The sequence below is a fragment of the Furipterus horrens genome, unplaced genomic scaffold (assembly GCF_987537825.1).
Source record: "Furipterus horrens unplaced genomic scaffold, mFurHor1.1.pri manual_scaffold_12, whole genome shotgun sequence".
Lineage (NCBI taxonomy): Eukaryota > Metazoa > Chordata > Mammalia > Chiroptera > Furipteridae > Furipterus > Furipterus horrens.
Genome location: NW_028327182.1, coordinates 27,047,745 through 27,065,808, shown reverse-complemented (window position 1 = coordinate 27,065,808; position 18,064 = coordinate 27,047,745). Strand labels below are relative to the sequence as shown.

Below are 18,064 nucleotides of genomic sequence, written 5' to 3'. Positions count from 1 at the left end.
TTAGGTAGTGTGGGCATTTTAACAATGTATACAAATATATGAACAAAAATTATTTACACTTATTTGATCTTCTTCAATTTCCCCCATCAGTATTTTGTGGTTTTTGATATACAGTTCTTTCACTTTCTTGGTTAAATCTATTCCTAAGAATTCTATTCTATTTGATGCTATTACAAATCAGATTATTATTTTTTCGTATCTCTTTCAGGTAGTTCATTCATTGTTAATGTATAGAAACACCACTGATCTTTGTATATTAATTTTATATCCTGAAATTTTACTAAATTCATTTATTATGTCTAACAATTTTTTTTGTGTTCAGTTTTTAGGACTTTCTATATACAAGATTATATCATCAGCATTTTTATTCTTTCTTTCTAATTTGAATATATTTTGTTATTTATTTTTATTGCCTGATTGTTCTGGCTAGGACTTACAGTAACATATTGATTAGGAATATGAGTATGAGTACCCTTTTGTTGTTCCCCATTTTGGAGGGGAAATTTTTCAATCTTTCACTGTTGAATATGATATTATCTTTAGTTTTGTCACACATGACTTCTATTATGTTGAGCTGTGTTCCTTCCAAATGCAATCTTTTTAGTTTATATCATAGAAATTGTTCAATTTTATGAAATGCATTTTTGTATCTATTAAAATGATTATATGGTTTTTGTATTTCATTCTGTTCATATATATCACATTTGTTGCTCTGCATATCATGAACCACCCTTACATCCTAGGGATATATCCCATGTGATCATGGTGCATGATCTTTTTAAAGCACTGTTGAATTCAGAATTTTGTTGAGGTTTTTTGCATCTATATTCATTATGGACACCATCTAGCAGTTTTATTTTCTTGTAGTATCCTCATCTGGCTTTGGTAACAGGAGTAATGCTGGCCATGTAAAATTATGTTAGGAATGTTCCTTCTAATTTTATTTTTTACTTTGAAGATAATTGGCATTAGATTTTTTAAATGTTGGATAGAATTTACTTATAATGGAAATAATTTTACCTGCATGTTAGAATGTTCTGTGACCCTAGGTTTAGTGGTAAAAGATGACAAATATGTGACAGTTCTGAACCCAGAGAGTATAGTGAGTCACTGATTGAGGCTACAGGGTACCAGTATGTTGAAAACTGTGTGGCCCTTGGGGAGCACTGAAGGGGATCCACTGAGGCTGCAATGGCTGTTGTTGTCCTCTGTTGTGCCTCTGGTTGTTGGAGGTAGTGGTGTTCTCACACTCAGCTGTGAAAAGAAGCTGCAGGTATCTGTGTAGTGGCAGGAGTCAGTTGCAAACATACATGTAGCAAAATGAGCCAAAGTAAACAGCAGGGATCACAGCCAACTTTGAGTACACTCGCAGCTGCAGGAAGTCCTAGCTGTAATCTTGAACTGCAGTGGATGCTGTTTCTCATCACTGGTTCATGGCAGTGGAGGCTGGTGTCAGAAGTCAGGACAGAGGTGTGCAAACAAAGCTGGTTGAGGCTAGCTGCTGGTGAAGATATGATACAGATTAGTAGCAAAAGACAGGACTATATCCGGGCCCACACACAGTTGAGGGATCTCTGGTTTTTGTCCTGCGAGTGTACCCACTGGAAGGGCTAACCCTGAGCACATGCAAAGTAATGGGATCAGTTACAGGGGTCTAGGCTAGTGTCTTGAACTCACACAGCCAAAGAGACATAGGTTGGCTGCCTTTGCAAGTCCCAGGCTCTGAAATGGACAAGAAGGATAGAAATCAGGAGGAGCTCAGGCAGCTGTCACCAGCAAATGCAAATACCTGAGGGGCAAAAACTGGTACAATCTGCAAGGAGTCTACAGAGGCTGGCCATTGACTTCTTAAGTGACTGAAGATGCTGAGGTGGTCTGCAAAACAGGTCCTGGGGACAGCATTTGTTCTGGCTATGTGGCTGATGCTAGCAGCTTCCGCTTTTCTTCCTTGTTCCCAGCCATGTCTGTACCTCTCAGCTTTGCAATCTCTAGGTAGGGTGAAATTAAAGTAGGTCCTTTGTGTGATGCCCTAAAAGGCTGGTGAAGCTAATTGCTCACCCAGCTCTTCCTTTTTGAGTAAGGGGAGCTCTTTCTAGCTGGGGAGTTCCCTCTGGGTGGTAAGCTATGCCAGCTTTGAGGATGGGATAATGAAGTCAAAATAAAGCTGTTCTCTTTTGTAAGGTTATTCTCAAGTTTTATGTTCCATGCCACTGATGTTTCTTGAATAGACTCCAGATCTATTTTTTTTAATTTCAAGAACTTCTTTCTAAGTGTTGATCTTTGTGGACAAATAAAGGATAGCACTGCCCACTCCACCATCTTCGCTGATGTTACCCCACAACGTAATTGGTTTTAATGGTCAATTCTCTTCACTTTCCTGTTCTGCTATGTACCCATCACTGTTTTTACATTTGGATTCTGCAACACCTGTATAGGAGGTAGAAAATTCAGTATATCTGAACCTTTTCTTTTTACCTTCACTGCCTTCTTTCCATTACCATTTTGTCCCCTTATATGCTCCCCGCAACCCCAAGCAATCACCACATTGTTGTTCATGTCCATGAGTCCTTTTTCCTTTTTGCTCAATCCCTATGGATTTTTTATTCACTATTTTACTCTGGGCTTTGATAATTGCAGGTTTCTGTTTTTATTTTAGCTGTTTAAATCCACTGTCTTAACTGACATTTTCCCACACAAATATATGCTCTTTCTTTAGTCCTCTTGGTCTATTATTTTATGTGAACTTTTTTCTTTTTTCCTTATCTCTAGTACCTGGAACTGTCAGAACTATTTTGTCTTTGGACTAGTTATTTATAGTGTTATTTAAATCTCAGTAAGCTCATGATACTGGAATTATGGTAGTCCCCATACTCGGTAAGTACATATGAATAAAAAAGAAATTATTTTGAGTCCCACATCACATGGTTTTTCTTATGATATTACTTTTTTTTTTGTTTGTTTGTTTAAGAGATATTCAAGGTTCAGCTTTCATCTCTTCTAACGTGTGATGGCTTAAAAGTAACTAGAGACATAAAGAAGTTTATCTTAATTCCTATAGGGATTTTTTTGTGCCATATAATTTATCATTATCAATATGACTTATTAACCTCTTTTTTGTTTGTTTTGTTTTGTTAACTAGTTTTAAACTTTCTGTATATAAGAAATTATTCTGCATAATCTTTTTATATTTTATAGTTTGTATTTCATTTTGAATATTTTATCCAGTAAAGTTTAATATCTATAGCATAAAATTTAATGGAATAAAGGAAATCTTTTAGACACATATTAGGCTCCTAAAATTAAATATACATTGTACATATTCAAAGTGGAATTGCAGAAATTCATGAGATAGTCACTCACTACACTAGAAATGAAAACAAGCTAGATAAATTACAAAATTATAGTTTTTGAAAACATACTATTAAGTTGCAAATTCAAAACAAACTAAAATCCAGAAAGTAACTGGGACTTCCCAACAAGTGAGACATCCATAATTGTGTTTCTCCAAGGACAACTGACAAGTTCATGATGATTAAATGTATATTTGTGTAAGAAGGAATAATCTTGTGTTTTAACTAACTTTAGTGGCCTCATGTGAGCTAGTGTCAAATAGCTTGTGGGGTCCTAACTACAACCCACCAACTCTATCACACAGTCCTTTACAAAGTTTATGGAGATAGCACACCAAAGACAAAAGAGTTTATTCATATCCATATCCATCTAATTTACCCCAGAACTTTACCCCAGTGCAACACACTGACTGCTGAAGAATGGAGTGGGCAAGAATATGCTGATTCTCACAACTTTTTCCCTTTGTGCTATGCAGGGGTCTACAGAATGTAGGGAGAAGGTCAAGAAGCTAAAATAAATTAAATAAATCATATACATTATATTTATAATATATAACCAAACATATATAATAAAAATGGGAAAATTATTTGAAAGGGTTAAGTGTACCCTGAACTCAACTGAGGAGAGTACCAATGGCCTTGATGACAGTTTACTGCAAATTATTCAAAATAAATACAAACAGAGAAAAACAAAAAAGAGAAATTATGAGATAAAAACATTTAGAAATGTAGTAGCAAATAATACTCTGAAATTACTAAAAGTTATCAATTTACAGACCAAAGAAGCTCAGAAAAACCATAGACAAGATAATACAAATAAAACCACACATAGCCATCAAAATCAAATGGCTCAAAAACCAAAAACAATAGAAGCCAATGGGAGGAAAAATAATTCTGCAAGAAAGACAGTTGGCTTCTCAATAGAAACAATAGAGACCAGAAAATAATGGAATATTATTTTTTAATTACTGAAAGAAAAAAGAAAACCTAGAATTCTATATGCTGTAGAAATTACCATGAAAAGTAAAATTAAGTAATTATCATCTGGACAAAAGCTAAGAGAAGTAGATGCCATAAAACCTCTGATAAAGAAAATGTCAAAAGGAGCTTGAAGATAATATAAAATGAATGATACCATATGTTATAGAAGCCTGAATCTGCACACAGGAAATAGAATAATAGTTTATATACAGTGGGGTGGGTGTCCTTATATTTTCATGAAATTGAATGAAATAATGAATATGGTGAAAACTAAAAATACAAAAAGAATGTATAGTTATATACTTGTGTATATATTGTATAAGTTTTTCAAGAGAACAGTGTACAATTCCTGATATTCCAGGAATTAAATTTAATGCCCAATGACTGGGCCAACTTCTATAGGGGCTTTGAGGTATCAAATATGTACTCCTTTTGCATCTACCCATTAGTATTCTGATCTGTGCATCTATTTAAAATTCTATTGCATTACAACTCTCATTATATCAATTATATACTAGTATTTATATGAGAAGGATCCTCCTTGCTTAGAAGCTCTTTGCTATGAATATGTGATATTATATGATACTACAGGGATTCCAAAAATACATGAGTCATTTGACATAATAAGTGAAAATTCAGTCCTGCTGTTCCCTATGTTTTTTGAAAATATCTGTTATATTAAAGGCATTTTCAACAAAGCCTCTTGAGATGTAATTAGAAAGAAATTTTTAAAAAATCACTGTCTTTTTATTATAAAATACATTAATATAAGAATATTACTTCATTGTCATGTCATTTAGTTATACAAAAAGATACTGCCTTTTGTGTGTTATATTTGTTTTTTTATTAGATATTCATTCATAATCACTTTCTTTAAATGTCACTTCAGGGACTAAATCATAAATTTAGGCATCTAACATCACATCTTGAAAGCAGCACTACTGACATATTTGGTAAGATTTTCACAACAGAAAAATAAATTAGCTAACCAGGTAGTAGTGACATTCATTTAGATTTGGTGTTCATAGAATAAGAACTGATTTTTTTCAATCTGAGACACCAAACATTCAGATTAAATTGAGATAAAAAGTGGCCACTGATTCAGAAGCTTTTAAATGTAGTTGTTTGTAAATGTTCTACAAAATGTAATATGTATTCCTCCTTGATATAAAGTATTTATACTTTTAAAGAAAAAACTTTATGCTTAGGTTAACTGAGTTTAAAATTTTATTGAAAAATGTGAATTTTAAGGAGTGAAACTATTACTAATTAAGCTGAAATAATACAATTTTGTTGGAAATAATTTAATCCATGTGAATCATATTATTTTTTTGAATATGTTTTTGGTACTATTTTGTTACAATAATAAAAAAAGCACATGCCATTTTACAACCTTAGATAAAAACAAATTGCAAGAGATTTTCCAAAATTTCTTCTGATCCTAACATATGTACTAAAATATATCTGCCTCCATATCTATCTGATTAATTTCTACCTAATAGAAAGAAAAAAAACCATTAATACAAAATATTTATCTTTACAATTTCTGAAGTAGTTGCTAGTCCTGACTTTATACGAACTAATAATGCAGACCAAAGAGATTTCGCCACTTGATAATCTCAAGATTTGCATTAGATTTGTCTTATGTCTTACACACATACAAGCATAGTATAAGTTTTATGGTTTTTACATAGATTTCCCTAAATGTTAATTATCTTCTCCATTATTGAAATTCTACTAAATGTACCAGTAGTAAACCAAATACTATCACTTACAGATGTCCAACCTCTGATCCATTGAAACTGTGAATATTTTATCTTACACATCTAGGGACAATAAGGCTGCAGAGAGAATTGGGTTTGCTAATCATATGTCCTTTAAATTGGAAGATTACTTAAGGTTATTTATGTAGATCCAAAGTCTTCAGAAGTTTCTAAAAAGTAGAAAAGAAGGAGGAAGTGAAAGTGAATTAATAGAGAAAAAATGTTAATGACTGTGTGTGAAATCTAGAAGCTGAAAGGGGTAAGAAAATGAATTCCCTTTTAGAACTTTCAGAGAGAATGAATGTAGCCCTGCTAAAACATTGATTTTAGCCCACTAGACCATTTTCAAATTCTGACTTAAAAAATTGTAAGATAATAAATTTATGTTGTTTTAAATCTCTAAATTTGTAATAGTGTGTTGCAGCAGCAACAGAATAGTAATATAGTACTTTAACCTATTATTAACAAACTTTCTAATATCTTCATCTTACTGGTTTAGACAGGTGAATGTCTTTTGCCTATGATTGCTGGTAGCTTTGTGATAGGTTTTATATTACTTCATCTTCATGATCTCACATGGCTTGAACATAGCAGGCCCTTGAAAGATATTTTTGATTTTACATACAATGTGAGCAAAAAAAAAAAAAAAGAGCAAATATTTATGCTTATTTTAGAAGACAGGTTTATTGACATACTTGCTCAAAAATTGCCAATGAAATTGAAGTTATGACTCACAATGTTAAGGTAGTGCTTTCTTTGTCCTTATATATTAGTTTGTGCAAAGAAATATGTATGTCATGGTACCATATAAAACTATTTTCTTATTATGACCCTGTTGATTTGTATTCCATCTCTCCTAGCACATCCTCATTAAAGTAAGGATACAATTATTCTTGATGACTTTTTCTTCTGTCTAGACTCATGAATACCAAAAAAATTGTAATCAGTATCTTGAAAGAATGAGTAAGTATTAACCACCATCTATTTTTTTTTATTTCAACCTCTTGATTAGTTAGCAGGGTTTGTTCCTAAATGTATCTGTATAAACATAACTTATTTTTGGCTTAATTGACTGTCTCTGCTCCAGAAGACAGGTTCTTGTATAGGTTATATGTAACAAACTATTAATGTTAATGAATATCACTTTTATTCAAAATTCTTTATAAATTCTTATTAGTCACAACATATAAAATAAGAATAATAAAATTACCAGAATCCATCTGGGCTATATATTCCCACCCCATTTTATCGCTACCTCTCTTTCAATACCTTCTTCCAAATTTTTCTATGTAGTTTCTATTTCCTTCCTAAATACGCAAACTTCTTTTGGGTATACTTTTAATATGTTCTGCTGCAAAGTTTTAAGTACATTTAGTTAATGGCAGAATGACAGTAATTCCAACCCTTTTACATCTTTTCTATAGACATATGTTGTAATTCTATTTACTTTGTCTCTATAAATGATTATACATGTTGTTTTAGAAGAAACTTAGTGGATTCAATTAATTTAGATATAACTATGTTGCATTACTTTCTATAATAATACAAATTTCTAAAAAATGTTTGTGATGGTGATTACAGAAGGGACAGTCCCACGTTCATGTATGGTTGATAAAAAGTAGGAGGGATACCTTGGGAGCAAGCAATGCCAGCCCCAGGTGAGACCTCACAGTCCAGGGTTCTAGCACATGGAAGATGAATCTTTATATCTTCTGGCTATAAAAACCAGCAGGGGTTGGGGCAGCAGAAGAAACTGCCAGATTTTCAGGAGATTTGTATTAAATGACCTTCATTGACTTAGAACATACGCAAAACCACCAGGGCAATAGCTGGAAGAGCACAGTCACAAATGGGAAGTGGGTGAAGTTACTTGAAATAGGGCAAATGTGAGCAAACCTCCAAAAGCCAAGCAGTGGCATTGTCTCCTTTCCAAGCCCTCTCCCCACACAGAGGCACAAATAATGAAGCAAGTGGCCCTGCCCCATAAAATTTATAGGTGCCTTTTCTAAAGTAGGCCATGCTACTAAGACAGGGAATCAAAGTAACCCTACCTAATACACAGCAGCAAACACAGAGAGGCATCCAAGTTGAGGAGACAAAGAAATATAGCCCAAATGAAAGAACAGAACAAAATCCCAGAAAAAGAACTAAATAAAATGGAGATAACAGATCTATAAGATGCAGAGTTCAAAACACTGGTGGTCAGGATGCTCGGGGAACTTATGGAGTATGGCAAAAACATAAAGGAAGAAATGAAGGTTACACTAAGTGAAATAAAGAAAACACTACAGGGAACCATTAGTGGAGGGGAGGAAGCTAGGATTTAATTCAATGATTTGGAACACAAAGAAGAAATAAGCATTCAACCAGAACAGGAAGAAGAAAAAAGGGTTCAAAAAAATGAGGATAGTATAAGAAGCCTCTGGGACATCTCCAAAAGTGCCAACATCAGAGTCCTAGGGATGCCAGAAGGAGAAAAGGAAGAGAAAAGAATTGAAAAATTATTGAAAAAATAATGAAAGAAACTTCCCTAATTTGGTGAAGAAAATAGACATACAAGTCCAGGAAATACAGAGAGTCCCAAACAAGTTGACCCAAAGAGGACCACACAAAGGCAGATCATAAGTAAAATGCTGAAGATTAAAGATAAAAGAGAGAATCTTAAAAGCAGCAAGAGAAAAACAGAGTTACCTACGAAGGAGTTTCCATAAGACTATCAGCTGATTTCTCAAACAAAACTTTGCTGGCAAGAAGGGGTTGACAAAAAGTATTCAAAGTGATGAAAAGCAGGGACCCACAACCAAGGTCACTCTAACCAGCAAAGGTATCATTTGGAATGAAAGGGCAGATAAAATGCTTCCCAGACAAGATAAAGCTAAAGGAATTCATCAACACCAAGTCATCATTACATGATATGTTAAAGGGACTCGTTTAAGAAAAAGAAGAGGATCCAAAGTATAGAGTAAAATGAAAACAAACTCACAACTATCAACAACTGAATATAAAAGACAAAAATGAAAACAAAAACAAACTAAGCAAACAACCAGAACAGGAACAGAATCATAGATGTGGAGATCATTTGGAGAGTAATCAGTTGGGAGGGGAAAAGGGAAGAATGGGGGAAATGGTGCAGGGATTAAGTAGTATAATTGGAAGGTACAAAATAGATACGGGAATGTTAAGAATAGTATAGGAAATGAAGAAGCAAAATAACTTATATGTACAACCCATGGACATGAACTAAGGGGGATTGCTGGAGGGAAGGGGGTACTGGGTGGAGGGGGCAAAGGGGGACAACTGTAATAGCATAATCTATAAAATATATATATATTTAAAAAGAATGTACATTGACATGCAATTTGTTTACAACCCTCTGTTGTGTTAATTTCATGTGCAGAAGCAGAGGAGGTGCAGCCATATGTGTACATTCCATCCCATGAGTACAGAATTCCACAAAACTCAAAATGTGTGGATATTCAGTGAGACTTGACCAGTACAAGATACAAGAGAGGCTACACTTTCCATTTACACCATAACTTGCTGCAAACACAAAGAAAACAGTGGCTTTCTAACGAACATGAACAACCAAAATACCCATGTCACATCCTAACTTAGTTATATTACTTCCCTTCTTAGCCAAACTACTTATGCTGACATAAAAGAAAAGGGAAAAATAAGACAACTTATAATTGATTTGTTTTTATCAAACATTCTTTAATCTTCAATAAGCTTGAAGTATAGAGTATCAGTAGATTATGCCCAAATCATGAAGGGAAATAAGAACACCTCAGTTAGTTCAGTGGAGCATTTTTCACTGTTCTGATAAAAAACTACATATGCATATATGAGTTACCAAACACAAATTATATATACATATATATATATATATATATATATATATATATACACACACACACACACACACAGATTTATATATATATATGTAATTTTGCATATTGATTAAGTGCTTTCCTATTTGCCTTTCAAAATTACATTGCACAATATAAAAAATAAATGAATAATTCATGCTAATAATTATTTCCTTAGAACATAAAATCACAAATTATAACATTATGACAAATTGGGAAAGAGACCACACAAGAAATAAAAGCTTTTTTATTCTAATACCTTTAGAGATACTTTTTAACTACACTTTCAGTTGCATTGTGCCATGCAAATTCTGTAGTTGAACCTGAATGACAGTATCCTAACAAGAATGAAGTTTTCCTGGCTGCTGTGGCTCAGTGGATTGAGCATCGGCCTGCGAGCCAAGTGTCGCTGGTTCGATTCCCAGTCGGGGCACGTTACTAGGTTACACATCAGGTCCCCAGTTGGGGGCACGAGTGAGAGGCAACCACATAGTGATGTTTCTCTCCCTCTTATTCTCCTTTCCCCTCTCTCTAAAAATATATAAACAAACAAACAAAAAAGAATGGAATTTGATTTTAGAGACATTTAGCCTTAAGTTTGATTCATAGATTATCTTTATGTCTGTAGGTACATGGATAAGTTACTGAATCTGAATTTCTGAGTTCAATTTTATAATTCTTGACCTACAGACAATAACACTTTTTTCTAAGTCTTTGTAATGATAGAATTAGATCATTATGTCCTCTTATAATGTGCAGAGAAGGTGCTCCCTGACTGATACTTTCCATTCCCTCTGTTTTGTCTGCTCTAGGTACTGTAAGTGTCACTCACTTAAGAACTGACCCGACATAATCAAGTTTTATTTGATTATAAAGTAGACATTCTATCACAAGCAATGTTGTAAGAATGATGCTCAGGAATAGTCTCTAGTCTCAAAAGCAAGAGAGTGCTACATTTTCCATTATGAAACAATAACAAGAATAAAAGAGCCAGATTTCTGGATCTCAAGAATCTTATTAGGTCTCAAGGCTTGTATTTGTAAAATTTTTAATAAATCCTTTGTAACAGGAAAAAAATGGCCTCTTTCTATCCTGTTGACCTTACAAAAATCACCCATGGTGCTGGTGAGCCTGCACAGAGGAATCTCTGCAAGATCAACTGATGGTTTACAAAATAGAAGTGCAATTGTTTATGCAGTCATCATCTTAAAGGAAGAAGGACATTATGTTGGTTACTTGAAAATACTTCATAGTCGTGTGTTTTGTTCATGATATGTTAAGTAGTTCTTTAAAAAAGTAAAGAGAGCTAAACATACCTGAAAACACCCTAAAATTAGCAATCTCCTTCTCCACTCCCTTTTTAGCGGCCTTATCCTCTCCTCTCTCTTCACCATCCCCTCAGCTGGAGAATACAGCAGCACAATGAATCTCAGGTTTCCTAAAGGAGATAATTTGGGAGAAAATCTCATAAAATTTTCATATATATCCCTTCTATTATTAAATTTATTGCCTTGGATGTTTGTCTCCAGTAAAGAAAAAAGAAAAAAAAATACACTAAAGATCTGGAGTAAGAATAAGATGGCCATAATAATATTTGATAACTGTATTTAGTTTGTTTATATATTGCAGGGCATAGGAAATTACATTACTCATTTATCTTAGGCAAAACTTTCCATATAGAAAATTCTATGTTGAAAAATTAAAATATGGTGTTAGAAAAATGAAATTTTGTCCTACATAATCATAATAGCCAAATGAACCAAGTGTGGGGAACTGCTCCTTGTGGTTTGAGGAATTGAAACCCTGGCCATGAACCAGACTTGCCCCCTGGCTTTTCTTTAAGTCTTAAGAGCATACTGGAAGGCTGCGTGGGAGACATGACCGAAGGCCATTCAGAGAGTTTCCATGGGAATTGGATTTAAAGAATGCTTATTATGGACATTAAACACCTTTACTAAACAAAAGGTGTTTCAAACCTTAAGTAATAACTTTCAATGACTTAGCCCTAAAAATTGGTTTCAAGGACTAAATTTATATACATGGATAATGGGAGCAGCTGGATGTTTATTGGTCATTGTAATACTCTGTGTCCTCTGATGTGTCTACAAGTTATTTACCCATGATCATATCTGAGAAAAGCAAGTAGCAAGCTTTATAGGCCATTCTGCTATAAATATTACAAAAAAAACAAAAAGGGGGGAGATGCGAGGAACTGCTCCTTGTGGTTTTGAGAATTGTAACCCTGGCCGTGAGCCGGACTTGCCCCCCTGGCTTGTCTTTAAGTCTCAACAGCACACTGGGATGCTATGCAGGACACATGACCAAAGGCCATTCAGAGGGTTTCCATGGGAATTGGATTTAAAGAATGCTTATTATGCTTTGGACTTACTCTGCTTTTCTCATTTCTTAGTTAACTATAAACAATTTCTAGGAAGAAATACATGAAATCTTGCACATAATGCCAGTGTGGCATCAAGATGTTTAATAGATCCTAACACAGACTGGTCACTATGCCCTCTATATTTATATCTATAATCTGTAAGTGTCAACTGTAACCCAGGTGCCTAAAAGCTATTGATGATTTATGAATTTTGACCTTGTATCTCCCATTCATACCCTTTTTAATAAAAAGCATGAGGGATGAAGGTCTTGCGCTTTCTCCACTAGAGGGAACAACCATCTCCCTTACCCCACAGACAAAATACAGTGTACTGGATAGATTTTTTCCATCATGGTTGTGAGACATCTGCTGGACAGAGTAGTTTCCAACTAAACAGGGGCATTGGAGGCACTGCAGCCTCACCCAAGCAGTCAAATACTGTAATCTGGAATGACTATAAAATTTAAATTTTTCTGCCATGGGATCTATCTTCTACATTTGTGACATTGAAGATTTTTAGTTATGTGTAAGATACATATTGATATAGATGCATTCTACACATATAATGTTTGATTTCTTATTCTAAATCATCTGTCATTTATTAGCTTGTATATACAATGTTTTAGGCAAGTAAAATATTTCACATTTACAAAATTAAACTTGCATGTATCAATAAAAGCTAAAAACACTAAAAATTTTTTATAAAAGTTTACCTATGAGGAACAATGTACATTTTATGACCTTTAATAAAATTAATCCCAGAATTATTCTGAGATGTTAATGAGGCTGTTTCTCTTATCTTTTATTTTTGCCTTCAAGTAAGACACTATTTTTTTCCTTTTGAATGGCATTATACATGTCAATATTTAAAGACATCCTATTTTGAATAAAATATGTCAAGATGTAGTCTTTTAATTTTGTCTTTTCTCATTTTAGAAATGATTACTTTTACTCTGAGGGAACAATACGTCATCATTCCTCAATATCTTATTCTTTATGGTTTTCTATTAGTTGAATTTGGAAATAAAATATAAAGTATCAACTTAAAATTTGATTGATAATAGGTGTAAATGATAGCCCACTATTATCAAGAAATATTATATCTGGTTAAAAAAAATCAGACAAGTTCTTTCAGAGAAAACAGGAGCTTGTCAATCAGAATTCCTTTTCTCTTTCACAAGAAAACTTCCATGGTTACTTTAGAAATCTTTTGTCATACAAGTATCAGTTCCACCAACTTTAATTTTTATCTATTTTTTCAAAAAATTCAGTCTCTGTAGAGGCTGTCAAAAATTGTCAATGCTGACTATATTTCAAGTCATCATGGTAGGGTATTGGGAAATTTTTTCAATTAACAATAATCACTCCTCAGATAAACCCTATTGGCTACAATACTATTGCTGCACAAAGATTCACTAATTTTAATTTTAAAATATTTTATTTATTTTATTTTTAGAGAGAGGGGAAGGGAGGGAGAAAAAGAGAGGGGAGAAACATCAGTGTGTAGTTGCCTCTAGTGTGCCCCCAACCTGGGACCTAGTCAGCAACCTAAGCCTGTGTTCTGACTGGGAATCAAACTGGCAACCCTTTGGTTTGCAGACCAGCACTCAATCCACTGAGTCACAGCAGCCAGGGCTTAACCACTTCAATTTTAATCAAGCCTCTGAAGTCTTGTCAATATATATATTTATCTTATATTCTCAATATTTTTCTCTCAAATTTGAGAATTTGTTGCAAATTTTTATGGTAAAATTAAGGTTATGCTGTTTACCTCTTCTCTTTAACAGGTTCCTTGAAGGAAGGTATGATAATATGCAGAATTGAAATTGATAGGCAAGCAGAATATTTTAAAAGTTAAGAATTTAAATGCCTAAAGCCTCTGATATCACCTAGCACAATAGTTGAATTTTACTAAACTTAAAACTGAGGTCTACAAATATAATATTGACTCACTGCCAGTCACCTAGTAGGGGCTCCATAAATAATGATTAATTAATTATTATGTATTCACTGTTTATTTTGAAACTGTTACCAATTTTCATATGTTAAGAACAATGTTTTAATACTGTGCTAGGAATTCTTGGCATTGCACATATAATAAGGTAATATTTATTCTCAAGAAGGAGATGGCTTTTACATCAGTAACTGAAAATATTTAGTCATTAAACATACATTTAATGGGAGCTTATAAGATAGCAGCCATTGTGTCTGTTAATTACTGAATGGTAGTGAATACAGCAATCATGTTCATAGTTTCTAGAGTGTACAATTAAAAGAGTTTTGGTTAACGATTAAGTACATCAAAAAAGAAGTACAAATATTTATAAGTGCTGTGAGTGAAGTAGATGACATTATGAGATAACGTATTCAAGGAAAGTTAGATTATATTAAGGTTTAGAAAAGCTTTCTCTAAAAACAAATGCAATAGGGTGGAAGTCTGGATTAAGGGGGATTGAGGGATTGGGCAAAAAAGAAAAAAGAAATAACTCATGGATCGGGACTACAGTGTGGTGATTTGATTGCCAAGGGGTGAGGGAGTGAAGAGAGGTGGAGGTGTGTATGAGGAGATAGATTAATGGTAATATACAGAAACTCAATATGGGGTAATGAACACGCAATACAGTGTACAGATGTGTATAATTTTGTTAACCAGTGTCACTCCAATATATTCAATAAAAAGGAAAAAAAATAAAACATTTAAAAAAGATAATAGAGTAAAATCTAAAACAAAAACAAGCCAAAACAAATATGGATATTATTCTGGACAGAAGAAAATGCTGTATGCTCCTTATCAGACATTTCACTGGTGGTTGATATTGATTTTCCATTGAGTGAGTGGTCTTTTCATTCTGTCGATGATTTCCTTTGCTGTGTAAAATCTTTTCAGTTTGATGTAGTTTCATTTTTGTTGTTGTTGTTTATTTGTTTCCCTTTCCCAAAATAATATAGCAAAAAGTAATTACAACATGTCAAAGAATTAACTGCTTATGTTTTCTTCTAGGAGGTTTTTTCTTTTTTTTTTATTGTTGTTGTTTTGAGTCATACATTTAAACCTTAAATCCATTTCAAGTTTATTCTTGTATATAGTATAAAATGGTGGTCTAGTGTTATTTTTACATATGTCTAATTTTTCCAACATCATTTCTTGAATAGACTATCTTTACCCCATTGTATATTCTTGCTTTCTTTGTCATATATTAATGTGGATTGCTTTCCCAACATCCCACATATTTTGGATTTGTATTCTTATTTTTATTTGGGTCTAGGTATCTTTTGATTTCTTCCTTGACTTCATTGTTTACCCATTAATTGTTTAATAAGATGTTATTTAGCTCCCATATCTTTGTATTGTTTTCAGTGTTTTTCTTCTGATTGATTTCTAGTTTCATAGCATTGTGGTCAGAAAAGATGATTGATATGATTTTATAGTTCTTACAATTGAGACTTGCTTTGTATCCTAACATGTGGTCTGCCCTAGAAAATGTTCCATATGCACTTGAAAACTATGTATATTCTTCTTCTTTGGGGTGAAATGCTCTGAATACATTAATTAAATCCATTTGATCTAGTGTGCCATTTTCTGTCTGGAAGATCTATCCAATGAAATCAGTGAGGTGTTAAAATCCTCTACTACGACTTCATTTCTGTTGCTCTCTCTCTTTACATCCATCAGGATTTGCTTTACATATTTAGGTGCCTCTGTGTTTAGTGCATAAATGTTTACTAGGGTCATATCCTCTTGGTTTATTCCCTTTATCATTATGTAGTGTCATTTTTTGCCTTTTAATATATAGCTTTGGTTTTAATATCTATTGTGTTGGATATTAGCTAGCTTTTTCTTTCCTTTCTATTTGAATTAAATATCTTTCTCCATATTTTTAGCTTTAGTTTATGTGTTTCTTTTGATATGAGTAGGGTCTCTTGGAAACAGCATATCGTCGGCGGCGGCGGCGGCAGCCGTCCGTCTCGAGAGACGATGGTGTAGCTTCTTGAGAGTCTATCTGCACCGCCGGGAATGGCTGTGCAGTCCGACTCGGGAGTGACACGGTATCTGTCTCCTCCCGTGTTGAATCGACATCTTGCGATGACGCTGGAGTGTCCTCTCCAGTGAAGCTGAAGCTACAGAGCCTGGGCAGGGTGATATGGAGGGTCTGCTGTTGTCCATGCAGCAGACCCCCCCTCTCTTCACAGCTGAAGGGTCCAAGGGAAAGACGGAGTCAATACAGCTTGGCTTCAGGTGCGCCACAGGAGTTGCCGGTGTTGACTACAACGTCAAACCGCCTTAGGGACTCCGGCTCCGGATTTTCTGTCGGGGTTTACTCCCTTAGCCTTTCCCCTGAAGAGGTATGCCGCAAGGCAGCGGAGGTTTTTTGGAGTCAGAGTTTTCCTTCTCTAAACAGCATATATATTGGTGATATTTAGTATCCATTCAGCTACCCCATATCTTTTGGTTGGAGCATTTAAACCATTTACATTTAAAGTGATTATTGGTAGATATTGATTTATTGCATTTTACTTTTAAATTGTTTTTCTTTTTCTTTTTTTGTGTGTTTTTCTTTTCTTTTTTCTTTCCTTCTTAAAGGAATCTCTTTAACATTTTTTGTAGCATTGGTTCGGTGTTAACAAACTCCTTTAGCTTTTCTCATCTGGGAAGCTCTTTTTCTTCTTCAATTTTAATGGATAGCCTTTTTGGGTAAAGTAACCTTGGTTATAGGTTTTTGCTTTTTATCACCTTGAATATTTTATTCCAACTCCCTCTGGCCTGAAATATTTTTGTTGAGAAATTAGGTGACAGTTTAATTGGAGCTCCCTTCTAGGTAACTACCTGTTTTTTTTTCTTTTGGCTTTCATGATTCTCTTCATGTCTTTAAGCTTTGCCATTTTGATTATGATGTATCTTGGTGTGAGCCTCTCTGGGTCCCTCTTGTTTGGGACTCTGTGTTTCCTGGACTTATGGGTCTTTTTTCTTTATCAGACTGGGGAAGTTTTCAGTAATTATTTCTTCAAAGAGGTTCTTGATCACTTGTTCACTCTCTTATCCTTCTGGTATTTCCATCCTACAGATGTTGTTATGCTTTATGTTGTCCCAAAGATTTCTTTATTTTTTAAATTATTTTTTAATTTTTTATTACAGTTGTCTCATGTTTCCCCCCATTGCTCTCCCCTGCCCTGCCCACCTCCCATCTCTCCTGCAGTCAATCCTCACCCTGTTGTCCATGTCCATGGGTCGTTTATACCCTTGATTAGACTCTTCCCTTATTTTTCCCCTTTTTCCCCTCCCCTCTGGTCACTGTCAGCCTTTTCCTTGTTTAGATGACTTTGGTTCTATTTTTATCATTTTCTCATTTTGTTCATTAGTTTCCTGTATTAGGAGAGATCATCTGGTATTGGCCTTTTGCCACCTGGCTTATTTCACTAAACATAATTCTCTACAGTTCCATCCATGTTGTCATGAAAGGTAGGAGTTCCTTCTTTCTTTCTGCTGCATAGTATTCTATTGCGTAAATATACCGCATTTTTATCTACTCACTCACTGATTGGCACTTAGGCTGTTTCCAGCACTTGGCTATTGTGAATAACACTGCTATGAATTGAGTTTCAGGATTCTTTGGATATAATCCTAACAGTGAAATGACTGGATCAAAAGGAAGTTCCATTTTTAGTTTTTTGAGGAAATTCCATACTTTTATCCACAGAACCTGTACCAGTCTGCATTCCCAC

At 34.2% G+C, this 18,064-nt stretch overlaps 1 non-coding gene across 1 annotated transcript; it reads right to left on the bottom strand.

Moving 5' to 3' along the window:
- Positions 1 to 13,614: 13,614 nt before the first annotated feature.
- On the bottom strand, positions 13,615 to 13,755 carry LOC149995973 (U4 spliceosomal RNA). The gene has a single exon (XR_016507522.1). It is a non-coding gene; the product is annotated as a U4 spliceosomal RNA (small nuclear RNA).
- Positions 13,756 to 18,064: the final 4,309 nt, after the last annotated feature.